This window comes from Microtus ochrogaster, linkage group LG8 (assembly GCF_000317375.1).
Source record: "Microtus ochrogaster isolate Prairie Vole_2 linkage group LG8, MicOch1.0, whole genome shotgun sequence".
NCBI lineage: Eukaryota > Metazoa > Chordata > Mammalia > Rodentia > Cricetidae > Microtus > Microtus ochrogaster.
Genome location: NC_022033.1, coordinates 13776061 through 13782806, shown reverse-complemented (window position 1 = coordinate 13782806; position 6746 = coordinate 13776061).

The window sequence follows — 6746 nt, the reverse complement described above, 5'->3', positions numbered from 1 at the left end:
AGAAGACAAGAAAGAGGTTTGGAAACCCACAAAAACGAAAGGATACCTGAAATGTGCATAGAACGGCTAAATCTGAAGGGTAAATCGTACCCTGCTTGCTATGTAAGCTTGAACTGAGTTCAGATTCCCAACACTCGATTAAAATCATAGCATGGTAGCGAGCACCTGTAAGCTTGAGGGGCAGAAGCTGGCAAAGCTCTGGCTCTAACGAATTAATAAGCCCTGGGTTTTGTGAGAGACCCTGTCTCAAAACAATATGGTAGAGAGCATTAAAAGAAGATACTCAGTGTTGACCTCAGGCCGCCACATACACATGTGTGCACACACACAGGTACACACACAGTTGCTAAAATTCCTTCCCTGTAGGAGACACAAACCACACCTCCCTCCTGACCCTTTCCTAAAGTCCCCATGACAAACCAAGGAAAGATGCAACCTAAGTTCACCCTGGGGTAACAATGACTTTATTGAGATCACTTACAGAGCATAGATGAAGGGTTACTTGCAGGAGCAAGTGATCCCCACACACACACACACACACACAAAGGTAGCACACTCAAGTTTTTACCCAGGATGGATGTTGTCTTTCCCATAGCCGCATAGATGGAGCTCTCTCCCCTAGTCCTTCCTTACCTATTTACTCCTATAGACTCTAACTCCCGACCCACACACACACCTGCCTTAGACCCCAGAGGCCATTCTATGCAATGGGTTGGAGGGGTGGCTGGATACGCAGGCGAAGGCTTCATGACCCTCCTTCTTGCCCCCTCCTTCTATAAGGGGAGGTAAACAACAAGCTTGGTTAGGATGATTTTCTGTAAGCTGGCCTGGAGTGATATTTCATTTGTATTTGAATAAATAAAGCTTGCCTGAAGATCAGAAAGTAAAACAGCCACCCACCCTGATCAGCCTTACAGACACGCATTGGTGGCACACACATTTAATCCCAGGAGCCACACTAATTTGCCATAGAAACTAGGTGGTAGTGGTGTCCCCTTTAATCCCAGTAGTATAGAGGAATATAAAACAGGAGGAGACAGCTCTTAGACACAGTCTCATTCAGAGGATTCCTAGAGGCAGGATCGCCATTTTGGACTGAGGTAGAGGTAAGAGCCAGTGACTGGCTGTTTTGCTTTTCTGAACTTCAAGTTGAACCCCATATATCAGTCTCTGGGTTTTTATTAATCGTACCACACAGGCCCAGCCAAACTCTTAAAGATGGAGGCGTTTTGTCTCTGAGGACAGTCCTATACAACAGAGAAAGAGCGTGGGTAGGGAGAAAAAGACAGGTGATATGTTGGTAAGAAATAAGCTAAACGCAGCTTCAGCCACACAGACTCTGATTAAGAATGTGGCCATGGGCAAAAGCGACTCCTCAAAGATCAGTCAGGCTAGTGATGGACAGTCCTACCTTTGGGAAAGTCCACAGACCTCACAAGCCACAAACTCAGCTGCCGATTTTGGTGAGAGTAATTTTCTCTAGTGGATAAGTCAATGTCATTCATGAGAGCAGCACCTTCAGGGAGACCCTACTGTTAAAAACTGAGCAACTCCTAGAAGTCAAGGGAGAGCCATGGGACAAAGAGTATCCATCTGGCCTGACACCACCCCTAGGTGAGGGAACCCCCAGACAAGAAGTTATAGCAAGCAGGGAAGCTGGACACAGAAAAGCCAAAATGTGTAAGTGGCAAAATGATGACCCAGGATAGAAGAGCATAGGAAAAGAGACCATTAGCCTTGTTGGTCTGAATGAAATATATTTCAACAACTGAAAGCAACTGTGGAGTTTGATGGCTTAAAGCCTGAAGCCAAAGGTGGTTCAAACTCAGAAATCACCTGTCATTCACTGCTGAAGAACCCATGAAATCTAAAGTTCCATAACCATACTTCGCACCAAAAGAAGGAAAAAGAAGGCCACTGTACATTAGAAAAATAATAAAATAATATGGATCAGAGGGGCTGGGAAGATGGCTCAGGAGTTAAGAGCTCTTTTTGCCCTTGCAGACAACCCGAGTTTGGTTCTCAGCACCCACAGTTGGCAGCTCACAGCCTCCTGTAACTCTGATGTCTCTGTCCTCAGCTGGCACCTCAGTCACATGGGCATATGCACACACAACGCATACATTCACATAATTAAGAAATAAAATAGTTATTTTTAAAAGCCAGTCATGGAATCACATGCCTTTAATCCTTTTAATTTGGAGACAGAGGCAGGTAGATCTCTGAGTTCAAGGCCAACCTGGTCGACATAACAAGTTCTAGGCTAGTTGGAGCTACACAGTGAAACTCTGTCTCAAAACAAAGGTATAGGGGTAGGAAAGGACTCCATTTGCCATGGAATAAAGGAGGCAGGAAGGGACCGCTAGAGGGGGCATGAGAGATGGGAGAGGACAGTAGAGAGGGGCATAAGAGCAAAGGGTACTGGTGTATGTGTATGGAAATGACATAATGAAACCATTACTTTGTATGATAACCTTTTTTTTGTTTTGTTCTTTTGAGACAGGGTTTTTCTGTGGCTTTGGAGCCTGTCCTGGAACTAGCTCTGTAGACCTGGCTGGTCTCGAACTCACAGAGATCCGCCTGCCTCTGCCTCCCAAGTGCTGGGATTAAAGGCATGCGCCACCATCGCCCGGCTTTGTATGATAACCTTAAAAATATTTTTAATTGCCTCTAAGGTCAAGCAAGATGGCTTAGGGGGCAAAGGCAAAATTTCTAAAATGTAATTGCCTCTAAGAAACCAGTTATGTGTGTGTGCTGTCTGGACCTGAACTCTTTTTCACACATACCTGTAAAACTATAAAAGAAATAAAAATTAGAAGCACAGAGGCTGGAGAGGTGGCTCCAGGGGATGTGATGCCCTCTTCCGGCCCTTCCAGTACCAGGCATGCTCATGGTGCACAGACATCCATGCAGGCAAAACACCCATACGCATAAAATGAAAATTTAAAATTAATAAAAGCACAATCCATTGAGTACATTCCGTTGTTAGAACAGAACTTCATGGACACTCAAAATAACACAGGACATACATCTGCAAGACTCCCAAAGGGCGCTCACAGCAAATGCAGGAAGTCATTAAGGGACGTTCAGAAGAAAACATCAAAGAAGGTTGACCACAAACAAATCCCCTTAGCCGAAAGGATGAGTTGAAGAGCATGGTGGACTCATCCTCTGACTCAAGACGGACTCAGAAAAGGCAATGATGAGAACTTGAACGGTGTGCCAGAGGAACCAGTGGTTTAGTAGCTCCTGAAAGCCAGATGTGCAAGGGCTAGGACCAGCGCCTCCCATCTAAGTGGCTAGTTAGTGCTAGCTGGCTCAGAACTACACTCGAGTCCTCCCCTTAGAGCTGTCAAACACTACTACTGAAAAATAACTGAAATTAACAACCACTGGCCATTTATATCTCTTAATATCAATGGACTCCATTCACCTATAAAAAGACACAGGCTAAGAGAATGGATATAAAAACAGGATCCAGCCTTCTGCTGTATACAAGAAACACACCTCAACCTCAAAGACAGACACTACCTCCAAGTAAAGGGTTAGGAAAAAGTTTTCCAATCAAATGGACCTAAGAAACAAGTGGATGTAGCTGCCCTAATATCTAACAAAATAGATTTTAAACTAAAATCAATTAGAAGAGATGGAGAAGGACATTTTATACTCATCACAGGAACAATCCATCAAGATGTAGTCTCAATCCCAACCATTTATGACCCTAATACAAGAGCACCCACATATGTAAAAGAAATATTACTAAAACTTAAATCGTACATCAAACCCCACACACTAATAATAGGAGACTTCAACACTTCACTCTCCCCAATGGACAGGTCAACTAGACAGAAACTTAACAGAGAAATAAGAGAACTAACAGATGTCATGAATAAAATGGACTTAACAGATATCCACAGAACACTCCACCCAAACACAAAAGAATATACCTTCTTCTTGGCACCTCATGGAACCTTCTCTAAAACTGAACCACATACTCGGTAACAAACCAAACCTCCATAGATACAAAAAAATTGGAGTAACCCCCTGTGTCTTAGCGGATCACTATGGATTAAAGTCAGCATGCTTTCTTATATTACCCAAGACCGCCAGCCCAGGGGTGGCATCACCCACAATGGGCTGGACCCTCCTGCATAAATCATCAATTAAGAAAACGCCTCGCAAGATTCCCCTCAAGTCAGTCTGGTGGAGGCACTTTCTCAGTCAAGCTTCCCTTCTCTCAAATGGGTGTAAAAACTAGCCAGTAGATGCAAGCTGATCTTGAACCCCTGATCCTCCTGCCTCCACCTCCTCAAGGGCTGAAATTACAGACATATATCGCCATGCCCAGATGTCAGCTGGTATTTGTTTTTGTGCATGTTCTTCAAAGACCTGTGAAATCCATCTTCTCCGTGGTGTTAAGTTTTCGTCTACTTGGCCTCTTGACTTCTGAAGGTGGGGAGCGTTTTTAAACCTCACATTGTAGTTTGAATTGGAGTCTCCACATCATAAGTGTGTGTGTGTGTGTGTGTGTGTGATGCACACACACACGTATGAATGTATGTCTAATTTTTATGTCAACTTGACACAAGCTAGAGTTATATGAAAAAAAGGAACATCAATTGAAAAAAGAATGCTTCCATAAGATCCAGCAGTAGGGCATTTTCTTAACAAGTGATTGGTGGGGGAGGGCCCAGGCTGTTGTGGGTGGTACCACCCCTGGACTGTTAGCCCTGAGTTCTTTAAGGGAACTGACTGAGTGAGCCATGTTAAGCAGCACCGCTCCATGGCCTTTGCATCAGCTCCTGCCTCCAGATTCCTGCTCTGTTTGAGTTCCTGTCCTGTGATGAAGAAGTGTAAGTCAAACAAGCACTTTTCCTCCGCAACTCTTCTCTTTTTTTTTTCTTGTCCTGCTGTTTTATCACAGCAGCAGCAGCAGCAGCAGTGCATGGGTGTTTGGCTTGCATGTATCTATGCGTGCTTTGTGCATGCAGCACCCACAGAAGCCAGAAGACAGCCGTGGAACTGGAGTTTAGAGACAGCTGTGAGCCACCTTGTAGACACTGGGAAGGAAGCCCTGGTCCTCTGCTGAGCCCTCTTTCCAGCACCAAGGCTCACTCTCTGGATAAAAATACAGCCTTTCTTTCCATACTCATCAAGGGCATGAGAATTAGCCCTGGGGCTAGAAGTAAGGGTAAGGAAGCCACCTCCACAGAGCAGAAACATACCACCCAGAGGGAAGCACATCCCTGAAATTGCTTAGTCTGAAACTGACCCCTCCTCTCCTTGAGAGTGCTAACGGTCACTGCTGTGCTCCAAGAGTTACTCAGGAACTGGTGGTTTTCCAGTAGGCCGAGCAGAAAACGCAGTGGTAGAGTTAATGACCCTCCTTGTTTTCTGTCCTGTGTCTCTTTCATCTGAAGCACCGGGTTCTGAGATGGAACACCTCACTTTCTCTCCCTGAGACACATGGCTCTAGCATTCCTTTCCCGTGTTTGTGTGTAACCACAAAGAGGACCTTAATGAAAAATATCCAGGTGTCCTAAATTCTGGGAAATAATTTTCTCAACCCAGAAAAAACAAACTGGAAGACTTAGGTCTGTAATCACAACTACCTGGGAAACTGAGGCAGGAGGTTCTTAAATCCAAGACTAACCTGAACTACAAAACGAGGTCAAGGCCAGCCTGGGCTACAAAGTGAGGCCAAGGCCAGCCTGGGCTACAGAATGAGTCTGTAAAACTTGGTAAGAACTTGTCTCAAATTTAAAAACAGGGTACTGGAGAGAAGACTGGGTGACTAAGTGCTTGCTGCTCTTGTTCCATCCCCAGCACCCATATTGAGCACCTCACGACTTCCTATAACTCCAGCTCCAGGGTCTCTGCAGGCACCAAGCACACAAGCAGTACAGACATGCGTGCAAAACACCCAAACACATAAAATAGAATATTTTAAAAATGTATTTTACATTAAATATATATAATTAATATATATGGTGGTGGTATGTGCATCTGAGTGCAGGCGCCTGAGACATTAGACGCCCCTGGAAGCTGGAGTTACAGGCGGTTGTGAGCCACCTCATGCGGGTGCTGGGAACTGATCTCAGGTCCTCTGCAAGAGCAGTACACACTCTGAACTGCCGAGTCATCTCTTCAGCCCCCTTAAAACTGTTTTTTTTACTTCAACCTCACCCATCCAGAAGGTCTGCCACCAAGAAAGTAAACGGCAACAAAGCAGGTAAAGATGCAGGAAAAGAAGACATATATTCACTCCTGGGGAGAATGCAAATTGTGTGGCCACTCTGGAAATCATGAAAGCATTTTCTCAAGCAAAGACCTAAAACTGAAAGAGCCATAAGACCTGGCTGCACACCCCTGCACGCAAACCCAACCACCATAAATACGTTTGCACAGCCATGCCCACTGTTTGTGAATTACAATCCCAGGATGCTGCAGGAAATTATTCTAAGGTGTGTGGCTTTTGTTTATGTTGCATTTGTTTAACTGTGAAGATGCCTGTCTAAAACACCTAATGGTCTAATAAAGAGCTGAGCGGCCAATAGCGAGGCAGGAGCAAGGATAGACAGGGCTACCAGGCAGACAGAATAAATAGAAGGAGAAATCTGGGAGGAGAGGAGTAAGAAGAAGGAACAAGAGAACAAGGAGAGGAGGACTTCAGGGGCCAGCCACCCAGTCTCCCAGCCACCCAGTCTCCCAGCCTCCCAGACACCCAGCCACCCAGTCTCCCAGCC